Source organism: Festucalex cinctus, chromosome 7, assembly GCF_051991245.1.
Source record: "Festucalex cinctus isolate MCC-2025b chromosome 7, RoL_Fcin_1.0, whole genome shotgun sequence".
Lineage (NCBI taxonomy): Eukaryota > Metazoa > Chordata > Actinopteri > Syngnathiformes > Syngnathidae > Festucalex > Festucalex cinctus.
Window position 1 is genome coordinate 18307433 of NC_135417.1, and position 27615 is coordinate 18335047.

General features: G+C 40.4%; 1 pseudogene across 1 annotated transcript; it reads left to right on the forward strand.

Annotated features, from left to right (window-relative positions):
* The first annotated feature begins 5403 nt into the window (after window positions 1-5403).
* LOC144021987 (sodium- and chloride-dependent transporter XTRP3A-like) lies at window positions 5404-27261 on the forward strand (annotated as a pseudogene). Its single transcript, XR_013284237.1, has 10 exons — window positions 5404-5577; window positions 7478-7618; window positions 9295-9386; window positions 9476-9703; window positions 14291-14525; window positions 14699-14861; window positions 16937-17138; window positions 19632-19791; window positions 19866-20031; window positions 27086-27261. The product of XR_013284237.1 is annotated as a sodium- and chloride-dependent transporter XTRP3A-like (transcript).
* The last annotated feature ends 354 nt before the right edge of the window (window positions 27262-27615 follow it).

Genomic DNA, 27615 nt, shown 5'->3' on the forward strand with positions numbered 1-27615 from the left:
AGGCCCCACCACCCCCGACCCCCAAACCCCCGAACACACCCCGACCCCCAGCACCCAACCCCCCACCCACCCATACCTCCACCCCCCCCCCCAAACAAGCCGCCCCCCCCCCGACGGCCGCCACCCCCCCCCCCGCGAACCCGGCCCCCCGCGAGAACCCCCCACCCCCCCCCGGAAACCGGCACCGGGCAGCAGCGCAGAGAGGGAAGATGTGCCCACCCCACCTCCAGCCGCGCGAGATTTGCACCGCGGCGGGAGGGGGGAAGCAGAGGAGGAAGCACCAGGGGAGAAGGCGGGACGCCAGAACACCGAGCCCGGTGGGGAGAGGCCCCGGTCGTCACGCCAGAGTACAAGTGACACCTAACCCTGTTACTGAGTCCGCCAGCTCGCCGACTGGCGAGCTCTACCCTTACACCGTGAATGTGGCCCCACCCAGTGTATATACAAGTGTGTGCGTGTGGTGCATTAAAATTGGGAGCAGGTGAGTCGGAGCAGAGGGAAAAAATTTCCCCTACTCCGACACACCCGTATCCCCCCCCAAAAAATGAATATGTATATGTGTGGTGCATTAAAAAAGGGAATGGAGGGACAAAGTGGTGGGGCAGGGACACAAATGGGGGGGACCACAGCGCTGCCAGGCACTGCAGTCCATCCCCTCTGATGGCTCCCCGCCCCAACTCACCCCTCCCCTTGGACGTGAGGTGCATTAAAATTGGAGGGGAGTTGAAGGGTGAAGACGGTGTTTCCACCCTTCCCCACCCCACCAAGAAATGTGTTGTGTGCCCTATGTGTATATTTACAAAGTGTATAGTGCAAGCTAGTGAAGTGAGTAAGAGGAGCGACCAGCGGGGCCTCACCCAACCCGGCGGGTGTAGGTGGCACGCCCGCCCCCCAGCACCCCCACCCCCCGCCGCCCCCCACCTCATCCACCCGGCACCACAATGGGCGGACAGCCAGCGCAGCAGGGCTACCGGACAGCCCACCGGCCACCGGGGCCCGCCCGGGGCACCAGGAGTTATACCGGAGCGGGGCAGGCCCCAAACCCTCGCCCGGCCCCCGGAGCCCGACGCCCGGGCCGGGGAGGGAGCCCCAGGCCCAGGGAGAGGGAGGGGGAGGGGCCGCAGGGCAGACAGGGAAGGGGGGGGGGGGGCGGGGGAAGCGGGGAGAAGACGACAAGAAGGCGAAAGGGCGGCTGCAGGGCAGGAGGCGGGGGGGGAGAGGAGGAGGGAGGGCGACAAGGGAAAAGGGACCGGGAGGCAGAGGAGGATGGGCGGGAGGAGGCGAGGAGGGAGAGGCGACGGGGGGGAGGAAGGGGGAGGGGAGAGGGAACCACGGGGCACACCGGAGGCCCACCCACCCCGAACCGCGCCGCCGGGCACGGAGCAGCGGACCGCGCCGGGACGGCACCGCCCCGGGCACCAGGGGAAGCACCCCAACACCGCACCCCACAGGGGGCCCAGGGAGCGGCCAAGACGCAACCGCCACCGAGCAGACAACGGGGGGGGGGGGGGGGGGGGGGGGCAGAACCACCCCCCGCCCGACCACAGGGGACGGCGTCAAGAAAATTGACTAATTAGCATGCAGTAACACCAAGTGTTGATGCTTAGTGCCCACTAGAAATAGATCTTAAGGAGTTATTGAGTATAGTGTCGTATAGTGTGGTATGCTCGAGCCCACTAGCAGCAACTAGGTTCCTGACTATATAAAAATAAAAACAATCAGATACAAAATACCAAATACAGGAGCAGCGAAAACAGAAGTTGTAACGATGTGGTGGCTCTCGTTAACAGGCAGAATCTTGGCAGGATTAAGTTGCCAAATTGAGATTAAAATATTCTATGTACATAGACCATATTTGTTTAAATCTTGATACTTGATTTTTATTTAAGGCAGAGATTTTTTCCATTGAGATATAATTTATTAGTAAGTTTAACCAGTGGTCGATATTTAGAGATTGTTTATTTTTCCAATTGACAAGGATTATTTTTTTAGCAATAGTAAGGGCTATAAATATAGATTGAGATTGTTTACATGGTCGCTCAGTTATTGTTAAGTCACCTAGTAAACACAGTCTTGGAGATAAAGGAAGCCTACAGTTTAATATATCAGCGAGCTTTTCCAAGATTTTAGTCCAGAAATGCAGCACTGGAGTACATGACCATAAAGCATGAAGATAAGTATCGGCAGTGTTTTGTGAGCACTGGAGACAAATGTCGGAGTCAGAGAGTCCCATTTTTTTCATCATATATTGTGTAATATATGTTCTATGAAGTATCTTATATTGGATAAGTTGCAAATTTGTCTGTTTGGTCATTTTAAATACATTTTCACAGATTTGGGTCCAAAAGTCTGGTTCCGGAACTATAGACAAGTCTTTTTCCCATTTTAAAGTCGGTAAATACGTTTTATTTGTGTATAAAAATAACTTATATATTTTTGATATTTTCTTTATTGTTGTTGGAGAAAGCTTTATAATATCTTTAGCTAAGACAGGCAGTTGGAGCGTATCTTGAAGTGTTGGGATTTGTTTCTTAACCATATTTTAACTTGCAGATAATGTAAGAAATTTCCCTTTTTTATTTCATATTTCTGGACCAAGTTTGTATATGATATAAACTTATTATCTGAGAAAAGATGATGAAGGTGTGTAATTCCTTTCTGCTCCCATAGGCTTAAATGGAACGACTGATTATTAAGTTGAAAGTCGGGGTTATGCCAAATGGGAGAGAGCCCACAGGGCGCCAATTGGGAGTTTGTAATTTCTAATGCCTTCCACCAGGCAGTCAGGGTGGCGGCTATCATTGGGTTTTTAAAACAATTATGTCGTCTTATTGATTTTGTAATAAAGAGTAAATCTGACAGTCTAAGATTATTACAATCCTTCTGCTCCAATTCCAACCAACAATACTTGAAATTTAACAAATTCAATCAAATCTAGTGCAAGAAAGAAAACATATATAGCTACTGTGCACACAGAGCTGGCCCAAGTCTCCACAGGGCCTCAATTTTTTTTTTTTTTAACTTTGGCGGCCTCTACTTTCTGCCAATAACGTCACATATTCAACTTTATCATCTGTTCATGTATATTAATTTAGACTTTTGCGTCCTCGTGTGGAAAATGGTACAACGTTTCAGAATTTTCAAAATCTTTCTTTTGTATGGTATCTCTATGAGGACATTAAAACTGGAGGGGCACAACAAGTCTTTCAGCAGATGAAATAAATGAGTTTTAAAATTAGCTGTTATGCTAGCAGTGAGATGCTATAATCTGCCTAGCTGTTAATGGTGCCCTTCTCCTTTGCTTTTAATTCTCAGCTCTGCCATCCAGTCACACTTTGACACATCTTTATTTTGACTGGCAAAACCATTTATCCCAATTAGAATCAAAGTAGCCGCAGCTGTTGTATTTTTCTTTCTGCATGAAGAGCCTGTCAAGAACCATTTGTGAATTTCCATGAATTCAATTTGTATCAAGCTGTATCAGAATGTTTTTGTTCAGTGGGCACAAGTTTACACTCCACTTTTGCTTCACTTCACAGTTTGTGTTTTGTGGACTGTACTGTACAGCATGCACTGAGAACATAACTTGGAGATATGCCACAGTTCCAAATGCTGTTTAAATTTTCAGGTATGAAAATAAGTACCAGATTTGATTAAAAGGTGTGTACCACATTACTTTGGTTAATTTATGGTATATCAAAGTAGTGATATTTTTAGTGATTCATGTTGAGACATATCCTGTTTTTACTGTAGGCGATATATATAGTAGGCCTATAATTTCTTTTGACCATTTTCAGCCATTTTTGTTTATTGGACAAAACAAGTTTTGTAATACTCGGCCATGCACTAAAGAACAAGTTAAGTAAAACAAGATGTTAATTCTATTTATTTATTTATTTGTTTGTTTGTTTATTTATTTATTCATCTATTTATTCACTTTCCTACTTGTTGTTATTAATTTACTGATGTCAACTTTATTTACTTGTATACAAAAAAAAACCCCCAAAAAAACAACTTGTAAGTCAGATACTGCTGTTCCCGCCCGGCTCGTACCTGGATGCAGCAGCCAATCATATTGCAGCACTGCCTGTTTTGTCTAAAATTTGAGTGGGATTCATAATAGCGATCCTGAAAATACAATAAAAAAAAATAGAATTAGCGGAAGAAATAGAAGCTAACTAAGCTAGTTGTTTGCCCCTCTGGTAATTATTACATTGCAGTAGCCGTCACTTTTTGTTATTGTGGTAGATGACGGGAGACATGTTGTACAAACACTCAAAATAGTTGAAGATCATCCACTGACCGAGTGAATCAGTTGCTCTCAATAAGCAATATCATCAACTACATTTATTGAGCAGCATTATGTGACCGTATTTGTAGTATTCCTTGCAAAGGTTAAATTCCTAGGTTTGTAAGCCTTACATTTATAACCACTTCAACTCAAAGTACAATAAAAACACATAATGGCTCTGGCTCATAAATGTCTGTTACTGTATTGCTACAAACTAAATGTCAGCTTTGAAGCGGAATTCGGTGAACTAAGGAAATGTTGAACTGTCGACCCTGCTGTTCTTGAATGGTTACAGTTTTTATGAATGTGCTGGTTACACTGCTGTCTTCCACTGACATATATCTATCTATATATTATACTGTATTATGATTAACTATGAGTATTGTTTTACTTGCATATAGTATTTATTTATTTATTTATTTGTTTTTAAAGGCGATATACTCTAAGTGCCCTTTTTGATTGGAATGAGGGAAACATGCTTATGTGATGTGCTAATATTTAAGCCTATACTGTTGTTATTGTCTAGCTATATAATATTTAGTTAATTATTTTAACACTTTTATGTCTAAAATTGTCTGTTTGTCTCTGTGTGCCCTGCGATTGGCTGGCAGCCAGTCTAGGGTGTCCCTCGCCTACTGCCCAAAGTCGGGTGGGATAGGCTCCAGCGCCCCCCCCCCCCCCCCCCCCCCCCCCGTGACCCTTCTGAGGAAAAGCGGTCAAGAAAATGGATGGACTGATATATATTATTTTTATTTCGCTACCTGGAGGAGAAAAACAGGGCAGAGTACCTTTTAAGAAAAGTGTTACACTATTTTGTACTCGCTGTAGGGGGCCGATTTACTCGAGAAACATGCATATACTGTCAATGTTGAGGAGCAGCTGTATCATTTTCGCCATAAGTGCTCCTCTATATTTGTATTTTTCTGACAGAACAGCAATCTAATCGCCAAATCTTTTATATGAGCCGTTCTATATGTTGGCCAAACGCTGATACAAAACAAAATAAAACTATTATGGGGTAATAAAGTGGCTACTGGCTACTTTGAAGCCCCGCCCCCTGCCACCGTTCAAGTTCCAATCAGGGCTCTATTAAAATGCTGCAGGCGCTCAAACGCCTCACAACTTGTTGACAACGAGCCAGAAGACGTTCTGAGGCGCGGACATGGCGAAAGATGCTCGGCCCAACTGGGATAGCCCATTACAGTTCGTCTTGGCTTGTGTTTCTTATGCGGTCGGACTGGGGAACGTTTGGCGATTCCCATACCTGTGCCAGATGCACGGTGGAGGTAAGACTTGACGATGTCATTTTTCCCCCCCTCCTTTTTGTTACGGTGGCTTGCTGCGTGTTGAGGGAATAAAATCGCCAAGCTTGGATTCCCTTTTGATATTAATGCCATTTTTAGTTTGCCTGATACTAGTAGTTAACACAAACTCACGCCAAATAGATTCAAATTTGTTCATAAACATGAGTCCAAAAATTGAAAATGACATTTAATAAGGATGTGCTTGTGAAAATCGGGATGCAAAATGTCAGATAATTGAATTGGTCACAATAGATAAAATAAAACATTTAATAACAATACCATGAGAGATTCAGCATCAAAACTCTGATAAAAAAAAATAAAAATCAATATATTACATAAAAACGGGGTCATAATGGTGGCCAAATGTCGGGGGAAATGAAGAAAAAAAACAAAAACATCTGATAAAGTGTCATCTTTTTGTCAAACAGGCACAAATACCTCTAAGTGAGAATTCGAGTATTTCAGTGGTGTTATTCCGTATTTATCCATCCATCCATTTTCTTGGCCGCTTATTCCTCACAAGGGTCGCGGGGGGTGCTGGCGCCTATCTCAGCTGGCTCTGGGCAGTAGGCGGGGGACACCCTGGACTGGTTGCCAGCCAATCGCAGGGCACACAGAGACGAACAACCATCCACACTCACAAGCACACCTAGGGACAATTCGGAGCACCCAAATAACCTGCCGTGCATGTCGGGAATGTGGGAGGAGACCGGAGCACCCGGAGAAGACCCACGCGGGCACGGGGAGAACATGCAAACTCCACCCAGGAAGGCCGGAGCCTGGACTCGAACCGGAGTCCTCAGAACTGGGAGGCGGATACTATTCCGTATTTATTTTCTCCCAAATCAGACGTGGGATGTGGCTTGTTATCGGTAGTTTTTTTTTTTTTTTTTTTTAAACCAACCATCCATCCATTTTCTTGACCGCTTATCCCTCACAAGGGTCACAGGGGGTGCTGGCGCCTATCTCAGCTGGCTCTGAGCAGTAGGCGGGTTACACCCTGGACTGGTTGCCAGCCAATCGCAGGGCTTTTTTCATTTTTCTTTTTTTTTTCTTTTTTAAATGACCATTAGTTTACTAATTATAATTATATACCAATATAATATACTTATAGGTTTGCTTTATTATTAATATATTATTAGTTCTATTTGCTCATTGGGGAAAATCTTTACTAGGAGGTGAATTATGCTGAAATATGGCTCTTTGGGTCACCAACCACAAAAGCAGAAAAAAACTATTAAACTATTAAACCCCATAAGTCAATTAATGAAAAGTTCACTTACCCATTGACATCAATATTTCAAGCCTTCTGACTAAAAATTGCATACAGCTTCAATTTGATCTTTTAAACCAAACTCAGTCATGTGTCAACAAACATGGAAGAGTGATGAACACCAGTATGGATTTGTCCATATTGAATTTACATTAACACTTCCAGTAATGTCAAGATGTTGGATTGTAAATTTTCCAAACAAATCCTTTCCAGAGTGCGAGTTGATACAAAGTTGAAGTAGGCATGTAAAACTCAATAACATGTCATAAACTATAAACCATGAAGTGACACCGCAAATGAATGAGCTCTTTACAGCTTGCAGCCTCCCACTTTTTTAAGCAGCACACAGTAGAAGTAGACGATAAGACTTTATGACAACCGTTTCAGTGGTACAAAAACATAACAAGAGTAACATGAAATTGAGAGAAAAATGCCGCCTGTGAAAATAAAGCGTTTAATTTCGTGCCACGTCACGTCGTACATCCAATCCAAAGATAAAGTACTTGGGGAAGCTGTACGGATCTAAATGGCACCCATACCCCCCCCCCCACCCCTTCATATTGTATAGAACCAAGTAAAGACCATATTTTTTGTGCTTTTCTCCAACAGGGGGTTTCTTGATCCCATATCTGCTGATGCTGTTCATTGAGGGTGTGCCCTTATTCTACATGGAGCTTGCCATTGGACAAAAGATGCGCTTGGGGAGCATTGGGGCCTGGTCGGCCATTAACCCGTATTTGGGAGGTGTGGGTAAGTACTTGAAACAAACATATTAGCATTACAGTTTACAGCTACATAACCAAATAACTAACTACTTGACTGTTGTATTGTAAAACCATCTGACAAAATGGAGTACACCGCTCACATTTCTGCAGATATTAAATTGTATCTTTTTATGGGACAACACTAAAGAAATAACACTTTGACACAAGCAGACGAAGGACACGGATTACTGGAATCATGTCCTGTGGTCTGTTATTTTGTCCACTGGAAACGAGGCCACAGGCAGTATTCCAACATGATAACAACCACAAACACACCTCCAAGATGACCACTGAAGGTAAAGGTGATGGACTGACCAAGCATGTCTCCAGACCTAAACCCTATTGAACATGGGTGGGGTATCCTCATAAACTTACGGAAGGTGGAGGAGTTTAACGTCTTGACTATCTGCCAGCTCTGTTATGTTGTCGTGGAGGAGTGGAAGATGAGTGACAACCTGCGAAGCTCTTGTGAGCTCCATACCCAAGAGAGTTAAGGCAGTATTGGAAAATAATGGTGGCCACACAAAATTCTCACACTTTCACTTAGGGGTGTGCTCACTTTTGTGACCAGGAGTTTGCAACAAAAGGCTGTGTTTTGAAATAAATGTACACTGTTATCAATGGCGTAACATGCTGAGAGGTACAGGGGTGCAAAAAAAAAAAAAAAAAAAAAAAGAAAAGTTTTGGGCCCTGCACCACCATTTTTTTCCCAGCCAACCAAGCTACTAACAGGGGCATATGTAAATTTCACTGTGCAAACGCCCGCTCCTGATTGGTGGGCTGGTTTCGCACTCGTTCCTGGTTGGCTGCTATACTCGGCTTCCTCCCGCGTCAGTTTTGAATGTTGTGTAGAACAGCACCTTTAACTTCATCATGCTTTTTTGTCTTTTCTTTTTTGCGAGCTCCAGCTCATCCACGAGCTAGCCAGCTTTTTTTTTTATTCCAACTCACATCATCGAGACTCATCGTGACTGACAATTTCAGTCAGCTGATTGTAAATGATCATTTCCACCTCCCAAACTAATCACACAGCGTGGCTGACCCACCCAGAGCTATTCTAGTTAAAAAATAACTCGATCTTTTTTCCCCTTGTTTTTCTTTTTTCTTTGTTTGTTTTCTTCCTTCTGTCATGGATGTCGCACCGGCTGCACTGTCGATATTTACACCTCTGACTATATAAGCTGTACACTGACTAATTTTCATTGTGCCAAAGTGTCATATTGGCAGTGTTATCCAATGAAAAGATATAATTAATTATCTGCACACAAAAAAATGTGATGGGTGACCTCATTTTTGTTAGTGTAGATTCCAATTAGAAGCCAAGTCAACTGTGTGCATGGATGACAACATGGATGGGTGCTAATTATGCTCAGCACAATGGATGATAAACAACGCCCGGGCGGCGGTGATTACCTTTTTAGAACAAGAATCATCTTTATTGTCATGAACACATATTTATGAACTTTGACCTCATCTACATTTAACAGTAGTGATGTTTGTTGATTGTTTCAAGTGATTCTCCTCACTTCTAGTGATTGTCTCGTAGAATTACATTTTGTCAACTGTGGATATTTTGTTTATTTATTTATTTATAAAGTATAACTGTTTAAAAAAAAAACATGTACACATTTAAAAGAAATAATCTTAAATCTCTCATTTCAGGTCTTGCTAGTGTTGTGGCATCCGTGTACCTTTGCCTCTACTACAACGTCATCAATGCATGGAGTTTCTGGTACCTCTTTAATTCATTTCAGGTGAGTTATTAAATAACTTTACCGGATATAATTCTGTATGAAATTCTGAGCTCATCAGGGCCTTAACAATAACCGGTTTGCATTCACAGTCTGTCCTGCCCTGGTCAGATTGCCCTGTTAATGCCAACCTGACAGGACCTGTAGAAGAGTGTCGAAAGGCTTCTTCAACGCAGTACTTCTTTTTTCGAGAAACATTGGACATTTCTTCTTCTATTGAAGAGAATGGAGGCATTCAAACAAGTCAGGCTTTGTGTCTCCTGCTGGCCTGGGTGATTACATACCTCTTCATTATCCATGGAGTAAAGTCATCCGTGAAGGTAAAGAGAAGTTCACACATGCGCCTCAAGTGCCGCAATAACTTTACTGTAAAACAAAAACAAAATTGCTCTGCCTTTTATAAGAACTGATGAGAACTGATGACATGAATAAATATGACTCATCTTACTTCCTTTTCTCTGGTGTGTAATCTTATGATGACTCGAATGAATAATTATAAGTCCTCTTCATTTTTAGCTTGTTTTTTAACATTCTTCTCTTCATACACCTTCTGAGACTGTATCTTCTTTTTGAGCATTTGTCACATCTGAATAATGATGCTTAAAACCACCGTCTTGCTAGATCTCAGTGGTGCATTTGACACAGTTGATCATAGCATACTGCTTGACCGTCTAGAACAGTGGGTGGAATATATTAATATTACTTAAAATATAGGGACTACTTTGTTTTGATTGGTAGTCATTAGTGAGAGCAAACAAAGATCATATGCGGGGTTCCGCAAGGCTGCATTCTTGGAGCACTTCTATTTAACGTCTACACGCAACTTTACATTTCAGTGTGAACATCATCATCATCATCATCATCATCATCATCACATGACTATAATCCTTTACTTTCATTAAGTAAGTGTATTCATCCAATCAACAAATGGCTGGACCAACATTTTCTCAAGATCAATCCAGACAATACAGGATATTGTTTTTGGCCCCAAAAATGAAAGGTCCAAGATCAGCATTGACCCTATGTCATTGCAAGCTGCAACCCAAGCCAGAAATCTTGGTGTAATTAATGACTCAGACCTACTATTAAATCTGCCTATTACAACCCGAAAAAACATAGCGCAATAAAGACACTCGAAAATGTGTTAATGGTTAAATAAATACATAAATAAATAAATACATAAATACATAAATACATAAATAAGTCACTCAGCCAGCTACAGCTGTTCCAAAATGCTGTTGCCAGAGACCTTACAAACACCAAGGGTGTATTTCACAAAGGAGGTTGAACGAACTGTGAGATTAACCCTGAACAATGAGTTGACATACGATAGCAAACTCTGCGTTTTCGGTTCCAGTCCAGCTGATTCCAGTGAGTTATATCAACGCCGAGTAGTCTCACCTGGACTTAAAAAGACCGCCTCAATGGAGCACAGATTGGTCGAGTCACCATGGCAATGGGGAAGCCGAGCACGGCGCCGCCCTCTGCTTCCGCGTTGCTTTTGTATTTTTTTTTTACCCTTTCAACCGAAAATCTTAATGCGATCATATGTCAAAAAAGGTAACTGTGCGGAAATACCAGATATATTCTCGCGACGAATATTTAATTCCCTGCGCAATTAAGCTGCACCTTCATCAATAGGTTCATTGTAAAAATGACATGCCATGTTCGTGACAAAAGTGGACTTTACGCTATAGACTACGGGCGTATTGTCGCTGCAGTGGACTGAATGAATGAGGAAATTAAATGTGCGTGGATGAAAGGAGGCGGGTACAGGGAAAAACTCGAGGTTCATTGTGACAAACCTGCTACCATCAGGTTGATGGACCATGTTACTATGGTAACTGACTGAGAGCTTAAATGACCTCTTTTCATGAAACAGGCTAGAGTTCCCTCTTATCCTCTGGTGTCAATTACCTCCCTTTCTGAAACAAGTTTCCCACTTTTCAGGGTTTCTTTACCCAGGTTTCTCACTAAACCTGCTCTGTGAAATACACTCCAGGAAAATGGACCACGTCACACCTGTCCTCAAATCACTACACTGGTTTCCTGTCAGTCAAAGAATAGATTTTAAAAGCTGCTGGTCTATAAATATCGAGATAGTCTTTGACCAAAATACATGCAAGATGTACTGTATTAGTACCCAATGAAGTATTCAGATTAGAGATAGACCGATATGCTTTTTTCAGGGCCGATACCGATTCCGATTATCGGTAGTCAAGGAGGCAGATAACCGATATTTGAAGCCGATATTCATTTGCAGTAAAAGTTAAAATGTTGGCACCAAATTTTTGAATAATGCAAACCCTAACCGTTCTTTACAATGGATTCTCACACTGCACTTTTCATTTTACATCCTTCTATCTGCAATAAGACGTTGGTGGCGGGGGGAGTTAAATGTGGGGGCCAATGTGACATTACCTTTTATAGCATTTGGGATACTTGTAGTTTTATTCTATAAATGTTATATTTTTATATTTTGAAGTAATAGGAGGAACCCTGTCATTCAAAATGTGCATCAGCTGTGGCATTACTTATTACTACAGCAAAAAAAAAAAAAAAAAATTCCATGAGAAAAACTATTCATCCCTGAACACCATACAGTTCTTGTAGACCTTATTATAATTATTGTTATTGTTACCATATAGACAGTTTTGATAAGCTGAGGATCTTAAATCGAGAACAGCAATATCATGCTACTCCTCTCTACAAGAGAACTGTCAAAAGACACTTCATCATGTAGTTTACTGCCACTTAGGATGCCCCAATCAACGCAGAAAAAGGTCGAGTAAAATAACTTGGTTATAATAATAGTAAGAATAACTTGGTTAAACAGACATTGTTGCGGTGGACCGCTGCCAGTTTCTGCTGTTTAATGTGTTTTACACTTATAGACACGTGTGTGTATATGGGCACACTATTCTCTCACTACTGTACTGTACTGTATCACTTAATGGCACAGATGTACTTGTCTAAGTAATAACTGGGCTGCAACATTGCTAATTCACATTAACAAGCACTATCTTAGCTGTCCACATGAATAGTTACTAACACACGAGAAAGTTATACAACACACCAAACATGAGCTCATTATTCAAAGTATGATGCACGTAACGAAATTACATCACTGAACATTAATTGCAGCCGACTACGGCCGTAGATGTTACATATTAGTGGCATCCATTGAGAGGATAATGTCCCAAATGACGGCAGACATGACGTGAAAAGAGAGACAAAACGAGCAAATAAGCACACTATACTTTAGTGCACTTCTTTACTAATGCCAAACATACGGAAGAGAACACGTTCGTGTAGTTAAACGGTGTTTGAGACACTTAATTAGTTACGGAGCGGACTTTAACGAGGTGCACAACGAGCTGTCAATCAAATCGACGTCGAAGCTTAAGGCACACAATGGCAAACCAGTGCGACAAATAAACACAATATAAAGTAACTAAACGCTATTTAGTGTCACTGTGGCATCTCACTGCATAATAACCGCTATGCAACAAGTAGTGGACGTGACCCAGAATGCAATGTGTGCGTCACGAGAGGTAAATATAATGACATTACTCTACTCTTAACATGGAACTAGACAATATAATAATGACAACTGTTAATATTTGGAACCTTTCTAACAAACATTATTTACTTAATTAAGTGAAAATGTGTGTGATTCCCTCCCCGAGTAGTTCAAGTAGCGAATTAGCTACTGGGTGTTAGCCTACATGCTAAGCTGAACACACCACTGTTAGCTAGCGGGGATTCAATGCAAGGCAATGCAGCTCCATTCATATAGTGCATTTAATACACAACATAATTCAATGTGTTTAGCTTATCATGGTGAAACGATCGGCGGAGTCTCTTCTCTTTTAACTTACCTTCGAAGCATGTGTCTGTCGCGTTGTGTCCGTGGGTGCGTGTGTGACCGGCTACTGTGATACAGGCATACACTACTGATTGGTTCTGGCTCTTGCACGGCTAACCTATCAAATGCTGCTATGGGCGTTACATTGCTGGAGTTGGACTCCATAACAGACAGAGACGCTCTGGGCTGCATTCGAAGCGAAAAGACGGAGTTTTAAATGGATCGCTCATATCGGCCGTCAGATTAATAAAACAGACCGATACCGATATGTACCAATATGTCAAATATCGGCCCCGATTATCGGCCCGACCGATTATCGGTCTATCTCTAATTCAGATCCCTCAGGTCATGTGCGACAGACTTTTGTGTGTTCCCAGAACCAGTATCAAGTAAAGTGAAGCAGCATTTAGTTACAGGTATTATCCTCCTCACCTGTGGAACAAACTCCCTGAATACCCGAGATTTTCTGTCAGTTCATTTAAATAAGGGCTGAAAACATTATTGCAACATTCTTGTCTATCTATCCTTAATTCTTGTTTGAATCCCCATTTGCACAGTATCTATTATTCATCTAGACTGATGTTTGGTTTGGATCATTTTAGTAAATTATTATAGATTATTTTATGAATATTTTTGCTGTCATATAATAATTTGCCTCTCATTCCGTAATGCTTCTAATGTTTTATATAAAGCACTTTGAACTGTCTTATATAAAGTGTGCTCGACAAATAGGCTAAACTTGCCTTGCAATCCCCAAAATGAGTGCAGCATTAATTCTTCAAAAGATTAACAGGATGAAAATGTTGTTGTTTGCCTCTGTCTGCAGGTGGTTTACTTCACTACTTCATTAGGGGTTTGACTCTTCCTGGTGCCATCCATGGCATCACATACATGTTCACCCCCAAGGTAACAATGTTATAATTATGATATGTAGACAAAAATAATAATAATAAAAAACTAATGGCATATATGTGTCTAATTCAGTAAATATACATGTTTGAATGTGTTACATGTTAACCATATGTTTACATGTTTTTAGATGGAAGAACTGGCCAATCCCACTGCATGGATAAATGCTGCCACTCAGATTTTTTATTCTCTGGGTTTGGCTCGCTGATAGCGTTTTCCAGTTACAATCAGTACAACAACAATTTTGAGCGTCAGGCCTTCATTGTCTCCTTCATCAACAGTGGAACCTCCATCTTTGCTTCCATCGTCACCTTTTCCATCTATGGCTTTAAAGCCACAGTTAACTATGAGAACTGCCTGGAGAGGTGAGTATGTTTTGCTCATTGTTGTGTGTGATTGATGATTCAAATCAGAGCAATTTTGACCTTGGGTATTAATACCACCAAAGGAAAGATGATGCTAGTCTTGGGTAATAAGTTTTAGTACCTTGACCAATCTCTGTTTAAAGGGTGAACAGTTCTATTGTCTTGTCTTCCAGGATGCGGATTTTGCTGCTAAATACCTTTAATCTGGCAGAGGACACTATCGACATGAACAATGTGTTTGACTGGATTAAAACCCTCAATGCAACATACCCGGAGCAGTTTGCTGAAATTGGCAATAAACTGGAAACCTGTGACCTAAATGATGAACTAGACACGGTATGTGTTCATAATTCCACTCTTATTGCTTTTGTGTTACAACACAATCAATGCTTCTTTGTTTTTATTCTATGGAATCAGAATCCTGCCAATACTCAAAACCTCGTAAGGGTTTGAATCTCTGAAAACATTTTTTTTTATGACTGACAATTTGTTCTTGAATCTCCAAAAATTTGTTTTGTGCAATTGAATGGGACTTTGAATTGCAGTTTCAAAATAACATTGGAAAACATTTTCAGTCTTTTCAACCTTAAAGTTACAACTTTTGAAAATGATCACCATTTACAGTTTTCAAAAATGGGAAACAAATCAATGCCCAGGGAGAACAAAGCCAAAATGCCTTTTTTGAAACTTGGCTTGTGACCGTCTTGAACCTCTGAAAGTTTGTGGGTGAAACTCTGTAAAGACATACTTTTAAAAATGTGTCTTTTCTTTATCAGTTATTTCTATTTGAAAGCATTTTCAGAGATTTTTCAGTCATACAAAAATATTTTTGGAGATTCAAAACAAATTTTTTGAGATTCAAAACTATTTTTTTTAGATTCAAAACAAATATTCAGTCATACAAAAATGTTTTCGGAGATTCAAACCCTTATTATGAGGTTTTGAGTATTGGCAGGATTCTAATTCCATATTATTCGTGCATTGTTAGTGCCTGATATAGGTAGGAATCTCTTTAAAAAAGTGCTCCTGTGCTAATTCATGTGTTAATTTTTACATATTAACAAACCAACTGCCAATCAACTTAGCCCTTCACTTTTCGTATTCAAAAATTATTTTTCACACCCAAATGTCTATAAGCATTCTATTGTGATAAATCGATGAATGCCACAATCTTCTTGAAAAGTGCAAGATGTGTACACAAATGTTTTTTTGTTTTTTTTTAAACTTGGTAAATGTAGCCCAGTTCCTATTGGGCGGTTAGGGACATTGAATTGTTGTCATGAGGTCATTCTGAGTCATCAAGAGTCTTTAGAAACGTATTGCAAAAGTGTGAAATAAAAGAATTGCAAGGTTATAAAAGTAGCGGTTATCTGCAACATGATGAATTGGCAAATGTCCTATTTGTAGTGACACATGAAAGAAGCATCTCCTTAACATTTGCTTTATGTGGTAGGGACACATACCTTATCAAGGAAACGACACGGCTCTTAAGAGTAATTCCAAAACAAAGCTGTTGAGTAGCCGCAGTATATCATAGAACATTTATGATGGTGTGAAGTGCCAAGTACAATAAAAAATATTTATATATCTAAAGTTTAATTGAGAAAATCAAGTCATCCGGATTTCTGCAACTCAAGGGATGAACAGATAAGTCTTGTCAGATTTTAGTGACACAACGTTAGGTGTCATATCCATAACAATGAAAATTTATTAGTGTTGGTATCACTGTAGTGAAACGTCGTGAACATTCATAGTCAAAGTGAAGACCCTTGTGGAATTCCACATTTTTACATTTGCACCTTCTTGTTCCACCACTTTCAAGCTGACATTGATTTGGCATATGTGATTTGAATTATTTAAATATTGTTGATAATTAACATTTTAATCATTTTAAAATTGGGCCTGTGGATTTTGGCAATGTTTCTGCTGCCTGTGCCACATGCATGGATGTGATCCACTCATTGAAATTGTCATTTGGTGGCTTGGTGAAAATAAAATCTGTTTTTATTATCTTTATACTTCATACTGTGCTACACTTCTCAACTGGTTTAAAACTGAGGGGCTATTTGCAGTACTAAAAAAAATAAGATGAAATCAAAATGCAGTGTATATGAAACAGATGGTAGAGCAGATGTTTTATCATCAATGTTCAGGTATTGTTTCTTGATTTTATGAACAAAACCCCTACTATTGCATCCAACCCAAGATGTCTGTGCTACATGATCATGTATGATATACAGCCACAACTACAGTAAGAGTCGTTTGATGGATGCCAGTAATTACCCTTTACCACTTCTTTCTTGAGTAAAGTCCATCTTAAGACACAATCTTCTAAGCGGCTAAATCAAGGTAGATTGGAGTCATAAACTCTTATCACTAAACTCTTTTTTTCCCTCTCTCATCTATTTCAGGCAGTAGAAGGGGTTGGTCTTGCTTTCATTGTGTACAGTGAAGCCATTCAAAACATGCCCCTGCCTCAGTTATGGTCAGTGCTATACTTCTTCATGCTTCTGCTTCTGGGATTGGGCAGCATGCTGGGCAACATGACTGCCATCACCACACCACTACGAGACTTGAAGATACTGTCCAAAGTTAGCAATGAGGTGTTAAATGGTAAGACTTGGGAGTCCATATTGATATTCACAAGCCTTTCAAATGATGTCAATTTCTCTAGGGTTATTCTGCTGCAAGGGTCATATTTTGAGCCTGTATGAATTTGAAGTTACTCTCAGTGCTTGTACAATGTTGGACTCAATAGCTGTTATGTGAAAATATGTTTGCCGGTTTGCAGCCGCACAACAGAAAATGGGATTAGCATCATTAGGCTACTTATGTTATGAATGTGGGGACATTTAATTACATAAGTGATTGTGTCAGGTTGAATAGTCTACCGGGGTAAATTTTTTTGCGAAATGGATGCATTGCTTTTTGTTTAGGTTAGAGCAGGGGTTTGCAATCGACAGCTCTGGAGCCATATGTGTGATGTTTAGCCCCTCTCCTGTGGCTTCCTGTGGATATCAATTAAAAAAAAAAAAAAGTAGAAAATAATGTTTATTTTTACATATTTTTATTTTAAGATAAATAATCTTTAAATGGATTAATGATTTCGATAAAAATTAATAATTCAATATTTAAAAAAAAATGTCAGTCTAAATTTTTAAATTGTCAGATGGATGAAGAGACACGAAAGATAGATGAAGAAGTTTGAAAAATTATCTAAAAATGTCTATAAAGTGATCATAAAATGTCCAAAATGGAAGAGGAAAAGCAGGAAATGTCCACAAAATTGTCAAAAATGTAAGAAATTGGAAGCAAAAAAGGCAGAAAAAATGTCCAAAAAATAGTCACAATGTACCCCCCCCCCAAAAAAACAAAACAAAACAAAAAAACAAAAAAAACATATGTGCATGAAATTGTCCAAAATGTCAGCAATTTGACAGAAAGGCAGAAAATCTAAAAATGCATGAAAAATAAGTTAATTGAAAAATATATTTATATAAAAATAGAAGATTAAAGGTCGAAGAAAATTAATCTCAAAGGATTGAATGCTGCATAATTTTGCGTTATGTTGAAACTCTAATTAGTGCTTGGGCTCTCACACTGTTTCCTTCATCACAATATTCAAATGTTTTGCGGTTCCAGACAGATTTGTTATTTATGTAGCAATAATTGGGTCGTCATTAGCAACAAATTAATCATTTGGACAGTACTGAGGGGAGTTGTAATTCCCTCAGCAACCTCCGGGGGTACCACGTTGTCTTTGCTTGGTTTTAGGAGCAACATAAACGATAAAATCCTATATCAAGTGTTAATCATCTGAAATGGCTACTATGTTTAATTACGGAGTTCTTTGCTTTAGTAAAACAATTAATATTCCACTCAAAAACACAGATGATTCAAACGAGATGGAATTTCTAGACCACACATTTATTGAGTAAATGTCATACATATCAATCAGCCTAACCTGACTATGAAAGCTAATAAAATTCAAATAAGAAGATGAAAGGAAAGCTTGCCACCTAACAAAGCTAAGATTAAAAAAGGTCATGTAAAAGGTAAATGAAAAAAAACTGGAAGCGTTTAACTTGTCAACCCTAAGGAACTCGGGTGGTTGCCTGGTTCCGTGCCCAAGTTGGCAAGGTACGTTGTGGAAAGTGGCCAGAATGACTGAGTCCAAACAAGGGCCACCAGGAGTTGTGGTGGTCTCTTTTAGTGATGCGCGCTTCAGACGCACGTGGTGCTGTTGCAGGTCTGGGAATCAAAGAATTTGAAATTCAGGCTGACTTGACAAGCCAGTGCTTCACAACTAAACACATATCGTTCTGAGCGCGTTTCAAACACTAATGCGATCATCATGACAACAGTTAATCTGCTACGCTTCTTGTATTGAGCTAGATTAAACAGCACTCAAATTTACATTCATCCTTTCTTTTGAGGCACACACGTAAGCTTTACATTTGTACACAAAGAAACATGACATAAATCATTTGTGTAAATCCAGTACACGCAGAGTCCTGTTTATATCCAGAAATAGTGAAATTTAGATTAATTATAAGCGTGCAGACTTCATGAGGGTAATTCTGGTTGTGACCGCTTGGGGTCACTCTTGTCACGTGTAAACTTCCCAGGAGACGTTAGGAAGCCAGGTAGCTCAAAGAATGTGCAAAACAACAGATGGTTGATAAGACTGGTCTGGACAACTGATAAGAAACCAAGAACGCCTGAAAGTGTCGTCTGAGAGTCTTGAACCCAGCATAGACTTTTAGATAAACGTTCTGCCATACGTTGAGGTGTAAAACAATGGGAACATTTATTTGGCCTAAAATTGCCCTTTTGACAGGAAAGCTTGCTGACCCGTGGGTTGAATATTTTGGAGTAAGCATTCTTATTGTTGAAACACAGTAAACTCCTTAAAAGTAATGTTTATTGCATTCTGCATCTTAATTCGGATTAAGATTCAGACCAGCTTCTAACCGTCGTCCTTTTTGTGTACTGTATATAGTTTCAAACAGTGTTTCTGGTGGTCTGTCGCCATGTGTCAGTGATTTAATGCTAATCGGCTGCATTTCCTGTGCATTACCTGTGTGGTCTGTGCTTTCCTTACAGGGACAGTGTGTCTAATCTTGCTGCTGCTCGGCCTGGGCTTTACCACCCCATCTGGAAATTACTGGTTTACCATGTTCAATGAATATGCCGCATCTTTCTCACTGCTCTTTGTTGTCCTCATTGAGATTCTAACTGTCAGTTACCTTTATGGAATTAAAAGGTTTGTATGCTACTATGAATTCAGTTGCCACTATGTAACACTAACAATGCCATGCTTTCCTCTGCTCATTGTAGGTTTGAAAAAGACATAGAAGACATGCTTGGCCATCGTCCAAACTGGTACTTGAAGATCATGTGGTGGATAATCAGTCCCCTTCTCCTAATATGCCTCTTCGTCTTCTATATTGTCAACTATATCAGAGGAGGGACACCCACATACCAAGCATGGGACAAGGAGCTGGTAGGCCTACATTTTTTTTTAAATTAATCTATTACAACAAAATCTCAAATTGTTTAAATGTATGAACAGAACATTTACACTTTTGGTATAGCAATGGCTGGGAGTGATATGAGAAATACAGTATTTAACATGGAACGTTTCACATACATACTGAGTGTCCATGAAGGGAAGTTTGAATCAAGATGGGAAACAATGTGTTGTTTATAAAAGAAAGAAGAATGACACCACAAATTTGGAGATGTGGAAGCAAATCATGACTGTGTATTAAAAATATGGGGCTCATATGTTACTATTAAATACGCCACTTTTTTTGTTTGTTTTCTTTTTCAAAGCTGATCAGTTCTTATTGTTGTAGTACAGTAATTTGACAATAGGTGGTGCTGTTACTCCATGCTGTCTGTGAATGACGTAACTTTGTCTGCATTTCTTGTTCCGTTGTAAGTTGCTGCACACTGCAATAAACAGAGCTTGACGCTGCACGTTCAATAGGTTATGGGCCCAGATCGCCGCTAGAAAGGCTATTTACACGGAATTTGTGTGAGATAAACAGTATTGTGGTATATCACAATGGATGAGAAACTGTTTATTGACAAGCTGAGCGGACCGGAGAATTGGGCGACGTGGAAGTTTCAGATGGAACACTTGCTGAAAGCTAAAGGACTTTGGGGCATGCTAACAGAAACGGACGTGCTAGCTGCAGATGCTAATGCACACACACAGGCTGAATTCACAAAACGAAGAGAAAAAGCCTTCTCCATGATAGTGCTGAATGTGAGTACAACTCAGTTGTATTTAATAACAAGTTGCCAGACTCCCAAAGAGGCGTGGACAACGCTGAAAGGCCAATTTGAGAGAGATACCTTGGCGAATAAACTGTTTTTGAAGAAAACATATTTCCGATGTGAAATGAAGGAAGGAGATCGTTTGACTGAGCATTTAAAACGAATGAAGGAGCTAACTGATCAGCTATCAGCAATAGGAGCTGTAATTGAAGAAGAAGATCAAATTGTAACATTGTTGGGAAGTTTGCCACCAAGTTATGCTACAATTGTCACAGCATTAGAAACAAAGATTGAGAATCTGACACTGCAGTTTGTTCAGCAAGCATTAATAAATGAGGAGCAAAAGCGAGTAAATGCTAATGCTCACCACATTGGTGCTACGTCAGATAGTGCATCTGCCATGTCTTCACAATTCCATGCAACTGTTCAGGATAACTCCAGGACAGTGGGAGCGGAAAAAACAAGCTCTTGGAGGTGCTACAAATGCGGAAAAGAAGGTCATATCAAGCGTGACTGTCCAAGCTGGAAACAAAAAGCTAAAAAGAAAACTCACAAAGCTAAAAGCATGATGTGTGAAGATGAAGAAGGTGTGTCTGATGGTGCCTTTGTCGTGAAAGAAATTCAGTCAACTGACAAATCACAAGACGAATGGTTAATTGATTCGGGGGCATCGAATAGAGATCGACCGATATGCTTTTTTCAGGGCCGATACCGATTCCGATTATCGGTAGTCAAGGAGGCAGATAACCGATATTTGAAGCCGATATTCATTTGCAGTAAAAGTTAAAATGTTGGCACCAAATTTTTGAATAATGCAAACCCTAACCGTTCTTTACAATGGATTCTCACACTACACTTTTCATTTTACATCCTTCTATCTGCAATAAGACGTTGGTGGCGGGGGGAGTTAAATGTGGGGGCCAATGTGACATTACCTTTTATAGCATTTGGGATACTTGTAGTTTTATTCTATAAATGTTATATTTTTATATTTTGAAGTAATAGGAGGAACCCTGTCATTCAAAATGTGCATCAGCTGTGGCATTACTTATTACTACAGCAAAAATAAATAAAAAAATTCCATGAGAAAAACTATTCATCCCTGAACACCATACAGTTCTTGTAGACCTTATTATGATTATTGTTATTGTTACCATATAGACAGTTTTGATAAGCTGAGGATCTTAAATCGAGAACAGCAATATCATGCTACTCCTCTCTACAAGAGAACTGTCAAAAGACACTTCATCATGTAGTTTACTGCCACTTAGGATGCCCCAATCAACGCAGAAAAAGGGTTGAGTAAAATAACTTGGTTATAATAATAGTAAGAATAACTTGGTTAAACAGACATTGTTGCGGTGGACCGCTGCCAGTTTCTGCTGTTTAATGTGTTTTACACTTATAGACACGTGTGTGTATATGGGCACACTATTCTCTCACTACTGTACTGTACTGTATCACTTAATGGCACAGATGTACTTGTCTAAGTAATAACTGGGCTGCAACATTGCTAATTCACATTAACAAGCACTATCTTAGCTGTCCACATGAATAGTTACTAACACACGAGAAAGTTATACAACACACCAAACATGAGCTCATTATTCAAAGTATGATGCACGTAACGAAATTACATCACTGAACATTAATTGCAGCCGTGTACGGCCGTAGATGTTACATATTAGTGGCATCCATTGAGAGGATAATGTCCCAAATGACGGCAGACATGACGTGAAAAGAGAGACAAAACGAGCAAATAAGCACACTATACTTTAGTGCACTTCTCTACTAATGCCAAACATACGGAAGAGGACACGTTCGTGTAGTTAAACGGTGTTTGAGACACTTAATTTGTTACGGAGCGGACTTTAACGAGGTGCACAACGAGCTGTCAATCAAATCGACGTCGAAGCTTAAGGCACACAATGGCAAACCAGTGCGACAAATAAACACAATATAAAGTAACTAAACGCTATTTAGTGTCATTGTGGCATCTCACTGCATAATAATCGCTATGCAACAAGTAATGGACGTGACCCAGAATGCAATGTGTGCGTCACGAGAGGTAAATATAATGACGTTACTCTACTCTTAACATGGAACTAGACAATATAATAATGACAACTGTTAATATTTGGAACCTTTCTAACAAACATTATTTACTTAATTAAGTGAAAATGTGTGTGATTCCCTCCCCGAGTAGTTCAAGTAGCGAATTAGCTACTGGGTGTTAGCCTACATGCTAAGCTGAACACACCACTGTTAGCTAGCGGGGATTCAATGCAAGGCAATGCAGCTCCATTCATATAGTGCATTTAATACACAACATAATTCAATGTGTTTAGCTTATCATGGTGAAACGATCGGCGGAGTCTCTTCTCTTTTAACTTACCTTCGAAGCATGTGTCTGTCGCGTTGTGTACGTGGGTGCGTGTGTGACCGGCTACTGTGATACAGGCATACACTACTGATTGGTTCTGGCTCTTGCACGGCTAACCAATCAAATGCTGCTATGGGCGTTACATTGCTGGAGTTGGACTCCATAACAGACAGAGACGCTCTGGGCTGCATTCGAAGCGAAAAGACGGAGTTTTAAATGGATCGCTCATATCGGCCGTCAGATTAATAAAACAGACCGATACCGATATGTACCAATATGTCAAATATCGGCCCCGATTATCGGCCCGACCGATTATCGGTCGATCTCTAGCATCGAAGCACATGACATGTGACAAGAAAATTCTTCAAGAATACCAGCAGTTCTCAAAAGCTCAATCTGTGAAACTAGGTGATGGAAAGGTGGTTGACGCCCTTGGAATAGGAAACGTCAACATGAAAATGACTTTCAAAATAAGTGATTCAAAAACCATTACGATGTATGAAGTTCTGTATGTTCCGAAGCTATCTGGGAATCTATTCTCAGTGGGAGCAGCTACCAAAAAGGGAAATACAGTAAAGTTCAACAAGTCTCACTGCTACATTCGTGGAAAAAACGGAACTCTCCTAGGAATGGGAACTCAAAGAGCTGATGGACTTTATCAGCTGGATGTTGAAGGAAATGTACCTGTCTGCCACAGTGCTTCACTAGCAAGTACTATATGGCATCAGCGTCTGGGACACACCACCAAGTTGAAAGAACTAAAGGATCTGGTGAAAGGAGCGGACTTCTCTGCAGAAACAGAGGTTCCTTTCTGTAAAGGGTGTGTGGAAGGAAAACTATCCAGACGGCCATACAAGTCAATTGGAGGAATACGGTCCAAACGCAGAATGCAGCTTGTTCACAGTGACGTCTGTGGTCCCATGCAGACTGAATCTATTGGTGGAGCAAAATATTTTGTGACATTCATAGATGATTACTCTAGATGCTGCAAGGTGTACTTCATGAAACAGAAGAATGAAGTGCTGAACAAATTTAAAGAATTTGAGAGAACATTCTCAAATGAGTGTGGACAAAGTATCGCAAAGCTGAGAACAGACAATGGTGGTGAGTACACATCAAATGATTTTCAAGAATATTTGAAAACTCAAGGCATTCACCATGAAATGACTGTTCCTCACTCACCACAGCAAAATGGTGTTGCGGAAAGAAAAAATAGGACATTGATTGAAGCAGCTAGAAGCATGCTATCACATGCAAAGTTGCCAAACATGTACTGGGCAGAGGCTGTAGCTACTGCAGCTTACATTCAAAACAGGCTGCCCACATCTGTCCTGAAGAAAGAAACACCCTACGAGAGATGGTATGAGAAAAAACCTGACATTAGTCACATGAAAGTGTTTGGCTGTATTGCTTATGCACATATCCCTGATGAAGATAGACGCAAACTGGACAAAAAGGCTGTGAAGTTTCGTTTTCTGGGTTATGCAAACAATGCGAAGGGCTATCGCATGTTTGATGAAGAAAAGAAGAGGATTCTAATTCGTCGTGATGTTGTCTTCAACGAATTGAACTTTGATTGGAACCAAGAGGTGGAGGTGCCTTGCTCAGAGACTGAGATTGACATGGAGAGAGATGACAGTGGAATGCAAGAAGAGATCATTGTTGATGGAACTGTTAGAAGAAGTGACAGGATTAAAAAGGCTCCCAAGAGGTATGGATATGATGAGTTCGCTGAAACAGTTATTGTTGATCATCATGCCAGTATTTGCCGTGTGACAGAGCCAGTCACAATGAAAGAAGCAATGATGAGTCCCAATGCCAAGCAATGGCAGGAGGCAGCTGATTTGGAATTTGAATCACTGTTGGAAAATGAGACTCGGGACTTAGTGGAGCTACCAAAGGAAAGAAAAGCAGTAGGATCAAGGTGGGTCTTCAAAGTCAAGTATCATAGCGATGGAAGATTGGAGAGATACAAGTGTAGACTTGTCGCAAAAGGCTACTCACAGTTGTATGGTACTGACTATTATGAGACTTTTTCACCAGTGGTACGATTCACTTCTATTCGTACACTACTGTCATTTGCCATTCAAAACAACTTGCATGTACACCAGATGGATGTTGTAACTGCATTCCTAAATGGACACCTGGAAGAAGAAATCTATATGGAGCAACCAGAGGGATACAACAAACCTGGGCAGGAACACCTGGTATGCAAGTTGAAGAAATCAATTTGTGGACTGAAGCAGTCTCCTCGTTGCTGGAGTAAAGCGTTCACTCAGTTCATGAAGGAAATTGGATTCAAACAGAGCACATCCGACTCTTGTGTGTTTGTGAGAAGAACACAAGAACTTGAGATACTTGCTGTTTATGTGGATGATCTCATTCTGATAACACAGTCAAATGAGAACATGAATCTGCTGAAAATGACCCTCAGTGAGCGCTACAAGATGAAAGATATGGGTGAGCTGTCTTATATTCTAGGCATCTCTGTGACCCAAGACAAAGAGAAGAACTGTATCTTTCTTGATCAGAAGCATTACATTGAAGCCATACTCAACAAATATGGAATGGATAATGCAAATCCTGTAGCAACTCCTGCTGATACCAATGTTAAATTGAGGAAAAGTGATGGCGTCAGTAAGCCGGTGCATCAACAGACCTATCAGTCAATGGTAGGAAGTCTACTGTATGCTGCAATGGCCACACGACCAGACATAGCTCAAGCAGTTAGTACTGTGTCCAAGTTCAACGCAAATCCAGATATGTCACATCTGACTGCTGTGAAGAGGATATTCCGATACTTGAAGGGGACGGCAAATCTTTCTCTCAAGTATGAGCAGTCATGCACAGATGCTTTGGTCGGCTTCTCGGATGCTGACTGGGCTGGAGATCAGGATGATCGTCGATCAACAACTGGAAACATCTTTCTACTAAGTGGAGGAGCTGTCAGCTGGCTTAGCAAGAAACAAGCAACAGTTGCACTCTCAACAGCTGAAGCCGAATATGTCGCACTTAGTCAAGCTGCTCAAGAAGGTATCTGGTTGAGACGATTGCTGAGTGATCTTGGAATGAAGGCGATGTCTACAATAATCTTGGAGGACAACCAAGGAGCAATTGCAATTGCAAAGAATCCAGTGGAACACTCAAGAACTAAACACATTGACATTCGCTACCACTACATCCGTGAATGTGTCCAAAATGGGCAAATTGAGCTGAAGTATTGTCCAACAAAGGACATGAAAGCGGATATATTGACCAAGCCACTTACTAAGCAAAGGTTTGAAAAGTTTAGGAGTGAAATAGGATTATTTCAAATTTAAAGATTTGTGTTAGTTTTTTTTTGACAGGTGAACTGGTTAAAATAGGCATTGGAATATGTGAAAAAGAGTTCCAGAAGTGGATTGTGAATGTGAAATGTGCGTAGAGATTTAGTTTCTTGATTTATATTTCTTTCAAAAGCGAGCACAGCACTAATTTTATTTAAAAGGTTTAGAAAGATGCTATTGTAAAATTAAGTGGGAGTGTTGTAGTACAGTAATTTGACAATAGGTGGTGCTGTTACTCCATGCTGTCTGTGAATGACGTAACTTTGTCTGCATTTCTTGTTCCGTTGTAAGTTGCTGCACACTGCAATAAACAGAGCTTGACGCTGCACGTTCAATACTTATGTCCCATATTTATCCTTTTATGTCAATTCCAATTATTTTTTCAATTGAGAGGAGTTGGCCTCATTTTTCCTGTGTATCTGTAACTTTTTTTTTCTTGTATGGCCGCATTCAAATAACAAGAAATGGATCATGTACTGTATATGGAAAGTGCAGGCTGATTATTGCATGAACATCTTTAATTCTCAAGTCTGATGACTAACCGTATTTATCTATTGTTTCAGGGCAAGACGGTGGTGACAGACTATCCTGTTTTTGGTCAAGTCTTCATTGCCATCCTCTTAGTTTCTGCAGTCAGCTGTGTTCCCCTCAATGCTCTCTATGTGTACTGCACCAACAGGAAACATTCTACTTCTATCAAGAATAGACAATCGATCAGCACCATATCTGCTTAGTTGTTCTTACATTCAGATGATAAGTGCGCCTATTCGTGGGATTAGCTTCCCCAGGTACCATTTACTGCCCCGGTATCTCCCTTCCCTTATTCAGTTTTGTTGATGTGGCACAATTTAACGACAGTCTTCTCAAGGCACTTTACACAGGTCACAGCGGGTTTAAAACAACACTCCTAGCAAGGGGAGAAATATGAAAGTAATGATGAAATGATGCGAACAGAGGAGAGAAAGAATCGATAGTTCTCGAGAAACTGGAGAGAGTCCAGCTTGAGCATCATTTGATTTTCTGGAGTGCCTGTCAAACAAGCTCTCTTCCTGATGACGGATAACACGGGCTGAGGGCTGAGCAGATGTCACCA